Below are 16,872 nucleotides of genomic sequence, written 5' to 3'. Positions count from 1 at the left end.
GCGATGACTTTCTATTGTACATTCCCTGCATCCAACTTGAAGAATTGAAGAAGAAAAACTTAATCATGTATGTACTATGCAGCTCACACAGCTATGTCTATTAAAGCCAATTGGTTTCATCCTACAGTGAATAATGTCTTATCTTTATATTTTAACCATGTTTTAAAATGTCAGATTCTCAAAAAAAATCAGCATAAAGAAAGACATGCTGAAAGAGGGGGTGTTTTGTGCAATGTTGCCTTTTACCAATCATTCTTATATGCTTTTAATAGCCTCTTTACTCTTATGAATATCAATATTATGCAAGCACTATATTATTGAGATTTAGCTTCATAGGTCTTTTTAGGGTGTTGTTAAGAAGCACTTTAATGATTTGTAGAAATGTAAATAAAATTGTTTTTCATTTAACATGTTTAAAATAGTGATACCTAGCCCAATGTTTAAAATTGAGGTTTCTTGGCTAGTATAAAAATTTAAATCTGCAAATGGCCTTTATCACATGTCAGATTGCAAAATCAGAATACATTGCATAATTAAAACAAGGATTAAATATATATTTAAAAATCAGACACTTTATTCCTCAATTGGGATGACCTGAATTCAGAAACCATATTTGTCCTGGGTGATTTATCTGATAATGGCTTTTGAGGTTGAATAGTTTTTTTAATATAACATTAGCACATAATATGTACTTTTACATCAACAGAAACTGACATCAAAATTAGGAGGGGAAAATTATGTTCCATTGGGATAATCTTGGGACATTGTGACTTAATGATGCTTTAAATAATCAAAACCACGTATTAGCTGGTCACGGTGGCTCACACTTGTAATCCCAGCACTTTGGGAGGCCGAGGCAAGTGGATCCCTTCAGGTCAGGAGTTCAAGACCAGCCTGGCCAATATGGTGAAACCTCGTCTCCACTAAAAATACAAAAAATTAGTTGGGCATGGTAGTTCCTGCCTGTAGTCCCAACTACTTGGGACTAGTGACTAGTGTAGTGCCTAGCTACTCGGGAGGCCAAGGCAGGAGAATCACTTGAACCCGGGAGGTGGAGGTTGCAGTGAGCTGGGATCACATCATTTTACTCCAGCCTAGGTGACACAGTGAGAAAGAAAAAGAAAAGAAAAGAAAAGAAAAGAAAAGAAAAGAAAAGAAAAGAAAAGAAAAGAAAAAAAAGAAAGAAGGAAAGGGAAGGGAAGGGAAGGGAAGGGAAGGGAAGGGAAGGAAAGGAAAGGAAAGGAAAAGGGGAAGGAAGGGAAGGAAAGGAAGGAAAGGAAGAAGAAGGAAGGAAGGAAGGAAGGAAGGAAGGAAGGAAGGAAGGAAGGAGGAAGGAAGGGAAAGGAAAGAAAGAAAAGAAAGAAAGAAAAGAAAGAAAGAACTCTATATATTAGGAGACTAGAAAACATACACCTTTATGGAAACTTTTTGTTTTCTTTTTTGTCCACAAAAATTGCTCATTTTAGTGAGAAAAAAATACTTTTATGCTAGGATTTAGTCTAAGATACATAATCAAGAAGTAACATCTTATTTAACTATTATAACTATCTTATGAAGCAGATACTCTTATTACTTTCAATTTTCAGATGAATGAACAGAAGAACAAAGAACTTAACTAATTTATCCAAAGATATACAGCCTGTGGGAATGACAAAAGCCCTGAATCTCTCTAATCTGGCTCCAAAGTTCCTGTTCTTAACACCTCTGGCATATTGTCTCTCCACTTTAAAGAGACAAATAAATTTAATATTTGAAATTTGAATGGTGAGGGCAATACAACAGGTAGTTGATTAATTTATGTTTAATCAGTATAGAATATCACTAATGCTTGAAATTTTGATATTTTATATTAGCTTTAAATCACCTGGGGGGTGATAATCTAATAACCTAATTAAATTCCAAATTCAAGCTTTCTTTCATTTTTTCATGTTGTAATCCATCTCAAGCATAAGCATATTTGCTGCAATGTATAGTATGTATCATATACTTTATGCCAAAGTAAGAAATAACTGTATACAGTCATTAATTCATTAATCTTTATATATATATATTGACCTTACAATGTATACATGTAGTAAAACAAGTTATGTTGTTATAGTTATCAATTTTTTAAAGTGATTTCCAATTACAGTATGAACTCATTGACAGAAGGGCCACATTTTATTTGCTTATCTTTACTTCTTTGAAAAAAATAATAGAATTAGAAGAACTACCAAAATTATCACTGTATCAATAAGAGTAGTTGTGTAAGGATCTGTCCAAATGCTGAAAATATTTTAAATAGTTGATCTTATTTCATAGTCTGGTGTTGGAGTATAACTATTTATATTTTCTCATTTTTTTAATTGGGCTCAGGATAATTAATTATACAGTATATTTATTATTTTAAACATTTTTCAATATCATTAACATATAAGCTCTTTAAGTACCAGGATTCTCAGAGTTTTTTCCTCCCACTATGGCTCCAACACTAGTTCAATGCCTGGTGCTTTGTCACTGAAGTTTAATGATTTATTAACTACCCAAGTGTAAATTGAATTAACAAATTCAGGAACTGTTGATAGAGCTCTTCTTTTTCTGTGTTTCCCTTTAAAAAACAGACTGGCTTTTTCAAATCTATATCATCTGAAAAAGTGTATGTGTCCACCTGGGGTTTTCACAGGTGCCTTAGCCATAGGGAAAGTATCCAGGTACTATGAGCCAGGACAGCAAAACTGCAACAACGCTGTTTCATTTGATCTCAGATGGGAGACCAAAGATGTGCAAATAAAAATGAAGGCAATTAGTAAAATTAATGGACCATTCTCTGTTATAGAGTTTCTAACTTCGTTTACATAATAACATGTTAGAATACTATATGTCAATAAAACAGTATGCAGATGCCAGAAAAAAGGAGAGTCTGGCTAATATCTAAAATGTTTGGACTATGTTCAAAACACATCTGAGTTCTGGTTGTTTTGTACTTGTTTTAGTTCGTTTGCTTCTACTCAGTGTCCAGTGTCCTTCTTCTGGTAACAAATTCTGATTTTTCTTTGAATGCAATTTTATTGGAATATAAATAAAGGCAACTTTGCTTCCAAGGTCAAGTGGACATATATTAGATGAAATGGATTCTCTGGAAATTCAAGCTTTCCAAAGCATTCAAAGCTGTTGGAGGTGATAAATTCAAGAAACATCTTCATATGTTTCATATCTAGATCTCCAAATAGGCCTATTTCCTAATGTTTCTAAGTCCAGTCCTATGGTGGTTTCTTTTAGTCAGTCAACTACTTCATATTTGTTGAATATTATAATTTTGCATCAAGTAAGCAGAATTTATTTAACTTTCCTGCAATAAGAACATTAGCAGTTAGATCACGCAACAGTGAAACATTTAGAGTGTGCCTCAGAGGAATGAGTTCACTGGGGGACTGGTTGGGGCAATTCATCGGATGGTAATAGGTAGAATGTGCTGGAACAAAATGAGACAAGTACTTGGAGGATCACGCAGGCGGCTGTTAATGGCTTACATGAGAAGTCAGAACTGTTTTAAAGGAGTTAAAATAAAAAGTATTTAGTGTTATGTAGATTCAGCCACAAAATTCATCAATATTTCTTTCCTTAGCTTCAACAAAGTAGGACTAAGTGGATGCCAATGTCAAGGCTAAATATTGTAGTGGAAATCTGTCATCATAGGTTTTATCACTTATGTCATTTTATGATGTTAATTGTGGCTCCAGGCTCCATTTCTCTTATAGGGTGCAGAGTTTCCCACACATATGAGTGTCCCATACATCTACCTCTTACCTACAGACAGACCATCTTTCATATTGCCTTGTACAGAAAATACTTCTCTGTTCCTTTAAGTTGTCCCTCATTATTTTAAATGAACGTTCCCTATTTCACTTGTCAAAGATAATTATTCTCCCCCATGTCTTTCAGATTTTGTGGTTCTCATCAAGTGCCCCACTTTGTTCAACCTTTATCATAGAAGATGTCATTTCCTTCCATTTCATCAGGAAATGTGGTACTGGTTAGCACTCTTCTTAGCTTTACCAGCCTCACTCATAATGTTCCAGCATTGTGGATCAGCGAGTCTTCATACTACTGTCCTGTCATTCACCTTTATACCCTTACTCAAGATGTCTTCTCTGTCCTGAAACATTGATGATGCCGTGACCTTTCCTTGCTTTGTTTGGCACATAGTAACTCCTTATGTCACACTCAGCTCTGTTCTCTTCTCCTCTGGAAAATTTCCCCCTCTTGTTGACTCCCTCTGCACATATATACTGAGCAGTTATTCTGTTTCCACCATTATGGCACTTTTTACATTTTCTAGAAAATTTCTGTAAATGCTCCTGTTGCTCCTACTAAAACATGTAACTTCTTGAGGTTATGTATCCTAATCATCATAATATTTATTACCTTTGAGTAAGAAAATCGTGTCCTACATGCTAGATATTGTGCTAATCACTGTAAATACAAACACAAATGCCACATATTTCTCTGACGTTAAGGACCTTTAACTAGGTGGAATCCAAGAAACAATTGTAATATTTCAGAGGAGAGTGATAACAATAGGAAAAGTAGGTATAGAAGAGCAAAAAAGCAGGGAAACTAAATTAAAATGGGAAGAAAATGACATGGAAAGTTTTCCTGGGGTAGCTGACATTTAGGGAGAATTTTCAAGGATGACTTTGTAGATAAAAAATAATGGTAAAATCTTTTGACTTATACTTTCAACTCACTCCAACATATAAAGGGCATGGAAGTCATCACTCTCATCCACACATCAAGAAAAAGCTAAACAAGCTAATCAATAACTTTTCTTAGGTTAATCAACAAATGGAATTCACAGAGTAAACTACAACCCACAAAATCGAAGTGGCAAGCAAACATAGAGAATCACAGCTGAGATCAGCTTACCTAGAAGAAAACATTTGAGCAAGTAACTGGTATTAATAATTACATGTAGCCCTACTAGGTTCTCATGGTGAAAATTGGAGAAAAATAACTTTCCCTCATACTTTACGGAGAGGAAGGGAAAAAGTAATTGTTTTAAAATATCACAGGAGAAATTAATGATTTTGAAATAAGTCCATAGTATTTATAATGAAGAATTGCTCTCAAGAGAAATACTTTGCCAGAGCCTTCTCTGACCTGGAAAAATATCAATTAAAAGTTCAACTCCATCATCCCTTCTTGTTTCACATAAGGGGAAGGAAAAGAAAGGCTGATATATGCATCTCAGGTCTCTGCCAAAGGAATCAGACCCACTAAGAAAACTGAGATTTAATCATAAGATTATAGAAAACTACACTCCCAAATACTTAGAACTTCATCAACAGGGCTTGCCACTGAAAGAGCTACAAGATACAGACTGTTATTAAGAAGAAGTTCATTGGGAAACCCAATAACAAAAGAAAAGAAAAAGAAACTAGAAGAAACTAAGTCCTTTAGCACATACAATATAGCAAATATCAAGCACAACCCTCACTCCTAGCCACATTCACATAAATGATCACATCAAAGGCTAAGTTACCTCAGTTACCAAATACAGCATGTCCGACTTTCAACAAAAAATTGTAAAGCATACTAGAAGCAAGAAAAAAACAAAGTCTGAAGAGACAAAGCAAGCATCAGAACTAGACTCAGATATGACACAGATTTTTAAAATTACTAAGTAGAGAATTTAAAAAAAGCTAGGATTAATATGTTAAAGGATCTAACAGAAAAAGTAGACAACATTCAAGAACAGACAATTAATGTAAACAGAGAGAAGACTGTTCTAACAAAGAATCAAAAGGAAATGCTAGAAATTAAAAAACAAAACAATACCAACACTGTAATAGAAATGGAGAAGATTTAAGATGACCTCATCAGTATACTGGACAGAACTGAGGAGAGAATCAATGAGCTTGAAGATAGGAGGAAAAGAAGGTTTTCTGAAATAAAATACAAAGAGGAAAAATAATTTAAAAAGTATAACAGACTAACCAAGAATTATGGGACAATTACAAACATAAGCATCATCTGAAAGAGAAGAAATAAGAAAGAACAAGAGGCCAGGCCTAGTGGCTCACACCTGTGATTCCAGAATTTGTGGAGACCACGTTGGGAGAATTGTTAGAGCTGAGGAGTTTGAGACCAGCCTGGGACATACAGCAAATAAAATTAGCCAGGCTTGGTGACACATGCCTCTAGTCTCACCCAGCTACTCAGGAGGCTGGGATGGGAGTATCACTTGAGCCCAGGAATTCGAGGCTTCAGTGAGCTATTATCAAGCCTCTGCACTCCAGCCTTAGTCACTGAATGTGACCCTATTGCCATAAAAAAAGGAAGAAAGAACAAGAAAAATTTGTTGATGTTATAACAGCTCTCTTCCAAAATTAATGGCAGACGCTAAACCACAGATCTAAGAAGCTCAGATAACACTAAGAAGACATATTCCCAGGCATATTATATTCAAGCTGCAGAAAAAAAAGATAAAGAGAAAATCTTGACAAATGTCAGAGAAAATAAATGCTTTACCTATAGAAGAATAAGAATAAGAATTACATTGGACCTCTAATCAGAAACAATGTAAACAAGAAGAAAGTTGAGTCAAGTATTTAAAGTGTGGAAAGAAAAAACCCCAGCAACCTAGGATTCTATATCCAGTAAAATTATCCTTCAAAGGGGAAGAATAAATAAAGACTGTCTCAGAAAAAACAAACAAACAACAAACAAAAGAGAAACAGGGAATCTGTCACCTGTAATACTGTCTTGCAGGAAATGTTAAAACAAGTTCCTCAGAGAGAATAAAAATATACAGTTCAGAAATTTGAATTTATCAAAGAAAGAGTATCAGAGAAGGCATGAATGAAGGTAAAATAAAATGTTTTGCTTTTCTTATTCTTAATCTAATAGATAACTATTCATAAGAATAATGTATGGAGTGATTATAGTTTATCGATAAGTAAGATGGATGACAACAATGTTATATGGAATAAAAGTGAAAAATAGGCTTTATGCTATTATTTAGTATATGCATATACCATCTTTGAAACAGTATACTGTACTTCAAAGTGGATGCTGATTAGTTGCCAATACATATTGCAAACTCTGAGACAACCCCTAACATTTTCAAAGAAGTATAATTAATAGAAGAAAATAATATAATCATATGAAATAGTCAATTAAAAGAAGTGAAAGCTGTGAAAGAGGGAAAGTTTTTTTTAAATAGCAAGTGCAATGTGTAAGAAGCAGTTACAATCAAGCTACACGCCAATCCCATTATATAAATAGTCATTTTTAATATGATAGATCTAAATACATACAATAAAAACTTGACAGAGGACGTGTAAAACAGATTCAACCAGTATATTAAAGGGATGGAGAAAGATAAACCATGCTAATAATAATCAAAGTAAAGCTGGATTAACTGTATTAATTTCAGATAAAGTCTATTTTAGAGCAATAAAAGTTATAAGGGATAAAAAGAGGTATTATATAAGGATAAAGTGGACAATTCCCTAAGAAGGCATAACCGTTCTTTAGTGTGTGCACCTAAAAACAGAGCATCAAAGAACATGAGGCAAAAAATGATAGCAATAGAAAGAGAAATAGAAAATTCATTATTATAGTTGGAGAGTTCAACACCTCTATAACTGCTATTGACAGCTCCAAAAGGCAGAAAATCTGTAAGGATACAATTGAACTGAATATCATCATCAATCAACTGCATCTGATTGACATTTACAAAAGATTTTGTCCAACAACAACAGAATACACATTCTTTTCACGTTCCCATGGGGCACTCACAAAGATAGACCACATTCTGGGCCATAAAACACACCTTAACAAATCTAAGAGGTTATAAGTCAACCAACGTATGCTCTCAAATGGAACTACACAGAAATCGATAACAGAAAGATAGCTAGAAAATAATAAAATATTTAGAAATTAAATAGCATTTTTAAATAACATGAGTCAAATAAAATGTCTCAGAAGAAATTTTAAAATATTTTAAACTAAATGAGTAGGAAAACAATATTTATGTCAAAATACGTAGAACACAACAAAAGCAGGCTAAGAGGGTAAGTTTGTAGCACTAATTCATACATTATAAAAGAAGAGAGATCTAAAATCAACAATGGAGGCTTCCGTCTTAGAACTAAAGAAAGTAAAGCTATATAAATGTAAAACAATCAGAAGAAACAAATAATAAAAGAGCAGAGATAAAAAATGGAAAACATGAAATCAATAGAAAAAAATCAATGAAAGCAAAAGTTGGATCTTTTTTTTTTTTTTTTGGGACGGAGTCTCGCTCTGCTGAGTGCGGTGGCCGGATCTCAGCTCACTGCAAGCTCCGCCTCCTGGGTTCACGCCATTCTCTTGCCTCAGCCTCCCGAGTAGCTGGGACTACAGGGCGCCCGCCACGTCGCCCGGCTAGTTTTTTGTATTTTTTAGTAGAGACGGGGTTTCACCGTATTCGCCAGGATGGTCTCGATCTCCTGACCTCGTGATCCGCCCGTCTCGGCCTCCCAAAATGCTGGGATTACAGGCTTGAGCCACAGCGCCCGGCCTAAAAGTTGGATCTTAAAGCAATAAAATTAGTGAACTTCTAGCCAGGCCACTAACAAGAGAGAGAAAGAGAATATGCAAATTACTAGCATCTGTAGTGAAATAGAGATCATCACTACTGATCCCATTTACAATAAAAAGATAATAAAGAAATGCTATACACAACTCTATTCTCGCAAATGTTATAATTTAGTTAAAACGGACCGATTCCTTGAAAGACATGAACTATCAAAACTCACATAAGCAGGAACAGATAATCCAAATAGGCTTATATTTACTGAAGAAATTAAATGAACAATGAATAACCTTTTCAAGCAGAAACACCATTCCCAGACAGTTTCATTACTGAATTGTAACATTTAAGAAAGAAATAATACCAATTCTCTAAAATCTGTTGCAAAAAATACAAGCAGAAAGACCACTTCCCAACTCATTCTATGAAACTAACATTACCCTCATATCCAAATCTGACCTATATTAGCAAATTTAATCCAACAACGTATGGAAAGAACTGTACACCACTACCAAGTGAGATTTATTCCAGGAATGCAAGGCTAGTTGAACATTTGAAAATCAGTAATTTTATAAATCCCATCAACAAGCTAAAGAAGAAAAATTATATTATCATATTAATTGAGGCAGAAAAAGCGTTTGCCAGAATTCAACACCCATTCTTCATGAAAAATCTCAATTGCTAAGAGAGAAATTCCCCTATTTGATAAAGAATATCTACAATAAATCTATAGCTAACATCATACTTAATGATGAGAAAATAAGGGCTTATTTCTAAAATCCAAAACAATAAAAACATGTGTCCTCTTACCACTCCTACTCAACATTGTACTAAAAACTCTAGGTAACATAGTAGATAAGAAAACAAAACAAAAGCCATTCGTACTGGGAAGTAAAAAAACAAAACACTTACAGGAGACATGGTTGTATAAAAGTATGACAAATACAACAAAAATGAAACAAACAAAGGAAAAGCTTCCTGGAACTAATAAACAAATGTAGCAAGGTTGCAGGATACAAAGATAATATGTAAAATTAAATTGCCTTTGTATACACTGACAATGAACCATTGGAATTTGAATTTTAAAACACAATACAATTTACTCTAAGATTAATGAAATAGTAAAGTAAAATTCTTAAGTACAAATTTAACAAAATGTATACAGGATGTATATGACAAAATCTACAAAGTTCTAAAAAAATCAAAGGAGATCTAAATAAATAGAAAGATGTTTCATATCCATAGTAGGAATATTCAATTTTTTTATGTCAATATTGATCTATATGCCAACTTGATCTATAGAATCAATGCAATTCCAATCAAAATTTCAGCAAGTTATTTTCAGATATTAACAAAATGATTCTTAAATTTATATGGTGCTGGGCACGGTGGCTAATGCCTGTAATCCCAGCACTTTGGGAGGCCGAGGCGGGCGGATCACGAGGTCAGGAGTTCGAAACAAGCCTGGCCAGCACAGTGAAACCCCGCCTCTACTAAAAGTACAAAAAGTTAGCCAGGCATGGTGGTGGGTGCCTGTAATCCCAGCTACTCAAGAGGCTGAGGCAGGAGAATCGTTTGAACCCAGGAGGCGCAGGCTCCAGTGAGCTGAGATCATGCCACTGCACTCCAGCCTGGGTGACAGAGCGAGACTCCACCTCACAAAAAAGAAAAAAAAAAAAAAGACCCAGAAATAGGTGACTCAATACTGAAGAAAAACAAAGCCGGAGGACTCACACCACCCAACTTCAATATTTACTATCCAGCGACTGTAATCAGGGCAGCAGGTTATTGACAAAAAATAGCAAAATTAGATCTATGGAATACAACAGGGAGCCAAGAAATACATCCACAGAAATATAGTTAACTGATATTTGAGAAAAGAGTGAAGGAAATTTGGTGGAGAAAAAACAGTCTTTTCAACAAGTGCTGCTGGAAAAATTAGATATCCATGTGCAAAAGTATACATACATACATGTAGAAACCTATACAGAGACCTTACACGTTTCACACACACAAAAAAATTCAAAACAGATTATAGAAATAAATGTAGGACACAAAACTATAAATCATTGATATTACCTGGATATATGTTCCCTCCAAATATGTTGAAATGTGATCCCCAATGTTGGAGGTAGGCCATAGTGGAAAGTGTTAGGGTCATTGAGTGTATCCCTCATGAATGGCTTGGTGCCATCCCCTTCATGATGAATGAGTTCTTACTCTATTAGTTCACATGTGAGCTGGTTGTTTAAAAGAGCCTGGCACCTCCTCCCCTCTCTCTTGCTCCCTTCCTCTTCATGTGACATGTTTGCTCCCCCTCCACCATGATTGTAAGTTTCCTGAGGCCTTCACCAGAAGTAGATGAAAGCACTATGCTTCTTGTACAGTCTGCACACCATGAGCCAAAATAAACCCCTTTCCTATATAAATTACCCTGTCTCAGGTATTAATTTATAGCAACATAAAACAGACTAATGAATGCTAACATGTAGAGGATAACATAGAAAATCTAGGTAACTTGTGTTTCCTCATGAGATTTTAGATACACTGCCAAAAGTGAAATCCATGCAAGAAAAGAAAAATGATAATTTGGACATTAAATATAAAACTTATGTGCAAAAGATACTGTTAAGAGAATAAAAAGACATGTTACAGCCTCAAAGACAATATTTGCAAATTACATATCTGATAAAGCAAATTTATTAAAAATATACAAGGAACTCTTAAAACTCAAGAATAAGGAAACAATTTAAAAATGGGAAAAATATGTGAAAGACACCTCATGAAAGAAAGTATACAGATGGCAAATAAACACATGAAAATATATAAAACATCATATGTTATTAGATAATTGCAAATTATAAGAACAATAAGATGCCATGATATGGTTATTAGAATGTCTATAATCCAAAAATTCTCCAAGACGCAATGCTGGTGAGGAAGTAGAACAGCAAGAACTTCATTCATTGCTAGTGGGAATACAAAATGTAAATGTGACTTTGGAAGACAGTTTGGCAGTTTCTTAAAAAGCTAAACATAGTCTTATCATATGATCCAGCAATAACACTCCTAAGTATATACCCAACTGAGTTGAAAACTTATGTCCACACAAAACCCTTCACAGGAATGTTTATAGCAGCTTTATACATAATTGCAAAAAACTGAAAGTAACCGAGATGTTTTTCAACAGACGAAAAGATAAGTAAACTATGGTACGTCTCTAAAATGAAATATTATTTGGTGATAAAGGGAAATGAGCTATGAGGCCAAGGAAAGACATAAATAAACTTACATGTATTTTTCTTAGTAAGCGTGAAAAGGCTCCCATACTAAATTGCATTTTCTTTTTAAATAAAAATTTTTTTCATTCCCACTTTAGATTTTCCATTCTCACTTTCAGGGATACATGTGCAGATTTGTTACATAGGTAAATTGTGTGTTGTGAAGAGTTTGTGTACAGATTATTTTGTCACCTGGATAATGAGCATAGTATCCAATAAGTAGTTTTTCAATCCTCACCTCCTCCCATCTGACATTTTCCAAAGGGCAAAACTAGAGAGATATAAAAATAATCAGTGATTTCCAGAGGTTCTGGAGGGAGAGGAGAAGTGGTGAGTAGGTGAGATTTTTAGGGTGTCAAAACTATTCTACATGAAACTGTAATTGTGGATGCATGAAATAACATTGTACCAATATTGGTTCATTAATTATAAGAGATGTAGGACCCTAATGCAAGATGTGTGCTGGCAAAATGGGGAAGGAGAAGGGTATATACGAATCTGAACTATTTGCTTAATTTCTCTGCAAAGGTATTATTCTCCTAAAAAATAAAGGGTATTAATTCTTAAAAAGTGATGTCTATACCAAACCAAACATAATTAGAAAATAACAACCTATGTGAAAAATGTAAGTTGTTTGTATATCACCGTGGTTCTCCACCAAGGAGAACCCCAGGTGCTCCCCAGGAAACATTTGCAATGTGTGCAAATGTTTTTGATTGTCATGACTAGGGTATGAGCAGTTCTAGTGACATAAAGTGAGTAAAGGCCAGGGACTCTGTTAACCGTCCTATAATACACAGGAAAGCTCCTCAAAATAATTGGCCCAAAATATCAATATGGCAGAAATCAAGGAAACTTGGGCTAATGTGTTTTGTGGGCCCAAGAGTGGAAGGCAAGACTTAAACCATAGATTATTTTGACAACCACACTAAGGAATTTGAAACTTGCCCTAAATACTGTGGATGTCTTTCAAAGAAATTTTAGCAAGATACAATGTGATTAAATTTACATTTTATAACAGTCATTTTGGTAACAGTATAGAAAAGCTTTTCTTAACCTCAGTATCTTCCCAATCCACTGTGTTCTGATTAGGAGGTATGTTGCAAACTATCTTATTTATCGTTCAATCAGAACTTTAAAAATCTTTACCAAAAAAAAAAAAAAATCCTACTATAAGTGTATTTTTCGGAAGAGATGCTAAAATGGTGACTCGCACAGAGTGTCTTTCCTGAATGATATGCACCATGATGTTTAGTAGAGGTGGAATTATGTTCATAAATATCGATGTAGAAAATAAATGGAAAGAAAAGCAAGATGGAAGAGCAATTACAAACTGTTTCTATGGCTGAAGCAGAGAATTAAAAAGGCTAAAACTAAAGCAATGATAGTTAGAAAGGGAAGGGAGAGTAGGTGATTAATTTAACAGATTCCAGGGATGGGGTGCAATGTACCTCTATACTCCCACTGTCTCTAGTATAACATGAAGACTATGTATGTATATATGTCTACATATATATGTGTATCCACTGTGTGTGTGTGTGTGTGTGTGTGTATCAGACTTATTAGGGGAATAGTATGGCTCTTCATAAAAATAAATATTGTCATACTACATTGTTCTAGCTAGTGCCATCAATCAAAGAGGGTGGGTATGGCGAGAGAGAGAGAAAGAGAAGATGGGAAATTCTTTACAGAAATGATTTAGAATACCAGCAGGGTTTAGAATACAGGAGGCAGAAGCATATATCCTTGCTTCATTTCAGCATGATGTAGCCAAGAATATCCTAAGTTGTTAGCGAGGATATTATTGTTACCTGAATTTTTAATCCTCTCTCTGCTACTAAATAGTTGTGTGATTTTTAAAACTTATATTAAATTGACCAATAATAATTGAGTATATTTATGAGATGCAATGTTATGTGTTGAGCTATGTGTAAATTGAAGATAGACTGAATCAAGCTAAAAACCATACCCATAATTTTACCAACTCATCATTTTTTGTGATGAGAACATTAAAGAATCTATTCTTTTAGCAGTTTTGAAATAGACAACATATTATTACTGTAATCACTATGCAGTCAATAGAGCACTAAAATATATTCCTTCAGTTTAACTGAAACTTTGTATTCTTCGATTAATATCTCCCCTTTCTCCATCCCTTCTTTTCCGCCACCGCCTCTGGTAACCATTCTTCCAGAATTCCTGGGTATCCAATTATAAACAGGTATTTTCGGTACAAGGTTTGAAGCTTTTATTCCACTCTCCTATGGGTTCTGATATTGCTATTGAGTCAGCTGTCAGTCAAATTGTGATTTTTTAGAAGGCAATTTATATTTTCTTTGGTATTTTCTAATTTCACTATAATATTTTTTTCTGCTTTTAGTTTATGGACTTCCTGAGTCTTTCCAAAGTTATAGAAAGTTCATGGGTGCTTTATCTAGAGTGATTTCCCTATTGTACTTTTGTTCTTTTTCTCCTTTTGGAGCTCCAATCAGATATCTACGAGACCCTTTCTACTTATTTTTATGAGATTGTTTTTTGTTGATTCCACATATAAATGAGATTGTATGGTTTTATGATTTTTAAGCAAGTCATTTTTCCACTCAAAGCTCTGTTTCCTTATTTGTAGAATATGCAAGTTAGAAGACAATTTATCTAAAATTCTTTGAAATTCATAATCTCAAATACATCCTCCTTTTCCTTTTCTGTATTGTAGTTCAAGCCATCATTATTTCCTCCTTGAAAAATTGTATTCATCCCTTTTGATATCTGGCATTCATTCTTCCATTTTTCTAATGCATTCTCCATGGAGCAGCCATCAAAATCTTTTTAAACTCCTCTATACAAAAGCTTTGTCCTGGCTGAGCATGGTGGCTCATGCCTGTAATTCCAGCACTTTTGGAGGCCTAGGTGGGTGAATCACCTGAGGTCAGGAGTTCGAGACCAGCCTGGTCAACATGATGAAAATGTTGTCTCTACTAAAAGTACAAAATTGTCTCTACTAAAAGTACAAAAATTAGCCAGGTGTGGTGGTATATGCCTGTAATCCCAGCTACTCGGGAGGCTGAGGCAGGAGAATCACTTGAACCTGGGAGGCAGAGATTGCAGTGAGTCAAGTTGGTGCCACACTGCACTCCAACCTGGGAGACAGAGTGAGACTCCATCTCAAAAAAAAAAAAAAAAAAAAAGCTTTGTCCTATTCTCACGATAAAGTTTCTGAATATGACCTGAAGGCAGGTCTGTCTTGGTTACTAACTATTTGTAACTGAGCTCTGATGACATTGTCCTCATGTCCTCATTCCAACTGTTTAGTTTTTTGGTTTTGTGGATTTCTGTTCCTGTTATATAATTGTATTTATTTTTCCATAGTTCTGAAAAATATTTTTGCTGGGTATGCAGTTCTAAACAGGTATTTTCTCTAGGCAGTTTGAAGCTTTTATTCCACTGTCATATGGATTCTAATATTGCTATTGATTCAGCTGTCAGTCAAATTGTGATTTCCTAGAAGGCAAATTCTATTTTCTTTGGTATTTTCTAATTTCACTATGATACTTATTTCTCTTTTTAGTTTATGGAGTTCCTGAATCTTTCCAAAGTTATAAAAAGTTTTCAGGTGTTATATCTTCAGAGATTTCCCCTGTGCTACTTTTGTTCTTCTCTCCTTTTGGAGTTTTAATCAGATATCCATTAGACTCTTTCTCATTCTACAATCCTGAAACTCTCGTATTTTTCCTCTCTGAGTTGCATTCTTGACGATTTGGTCAGATCTATCTCATAGTTCACTAGTGCCCTCTTCAGCTAGGGTTAATCTAATAAAAATTCATCCATCAAAGGTTCGTAATATTTTTTAATTTCTAGATTGTTTTAATAGTAATTATTGAATTTTGTGTAATTTGCCACAGCATGGTATTTTTAAAATTAAACTTTCTATTATGATTATTGTAGAGTCACATGCAGTTAGTTATAAGATATAATACAGAAACACCACTGTACCCTTTACGCAGTTCCTCTCATGGGAAACTTTACAAATTTATTGCATTTAATAGACTTACAGTGATTCCTCAGGTTGCCTTTTGATAATCACATCAACCTCCCTGCTGCACAGCTTCTCTCCTCCCCCTGTCTCCAACCTGGAAACCACAAATGTTTTCTCTATTTCTCAAATGTTGTCTTTTTAAATTTGTTATATAAATAGAATCATACAATAGGTAACTTATAATGATTGGCTTTTTGCACTCACCATAATTCTCTGTAGATTCTCTCAAGTTTTTGTATGTATTAATAATGTTTTCATTTTGATTGCCCAGTAGTATCTGATGATACAGTTGCCCCAAAGTCTGCTCAATTATTCGTCCACTGAAGGATACCTAAGTTTCTTCCAGTTTTTGCCCATTACAAAGAAATCTACTGTGACCATCAATGAAAAAGTTTTTGTGTGAACATATGCTTTACTTCTCTGGGATCAATGCTGAAGAGTAAAACCATTGAATCACATGGCAATTGTCATCAGTATATCTTCTTTGATGAATATCTGTTCATGTCTTTTGTGCATATTTTTAGGCAGATTGCCTGATTTTTACTGTAGAGTTTGGAGATTTTTAAAATGTATTCCAGATACAAGGCTTTGCTTGAGTTTTTATAGGAAAGGGATTAAACTTACAGGTCAATTAATGAAGTATTGACAGATTTTATTATGTTGAGTTGTCTAATTCATGAAGATGGTATGTCTTATTTAGGTCTTCTTTGATTTATTGCATCAACAATTTTTAAGTTTCAGCATATATATTCTACACATCTTTGGTGAGATTTGTACCTAAATATTTCATCCTCTTTAGAGCAATTGTAAATCACATTGTGTTTTTATTTCAGTTGTCATATGTTCATAATTAGTGTATACAAATGCAAGTTATTTTATATTTTGATCTTACATCCAATAACCTTGTAAAATTCACTTATTGTTCCAAGGTATTGTTTGGTTTAGTTTTTTAGTGTCGATGTGATTTTCTATGTGGACATTCATGTCATTTGCAAATAGGA

This window comes from Colobus angolensis, unplaced genomic scaffold (genome assembly GCF_000951035.1).
Source record: "Colobus angolensis palliatus isolate OR3802 unplaced genomic scaffold, Cang.pa_1.0 Scaffold104, whole genome shotgun sequence".
NCBI classification, from domain to species: domain Eukaryota; kingdom Metazoa; phylum Chordata; class Mammalia; order Primates; family Cercopithecidae; genus Colobus; species Colobus angolensis.
This window is presented reverse-complemented; position numbering follows the sequence as displayed.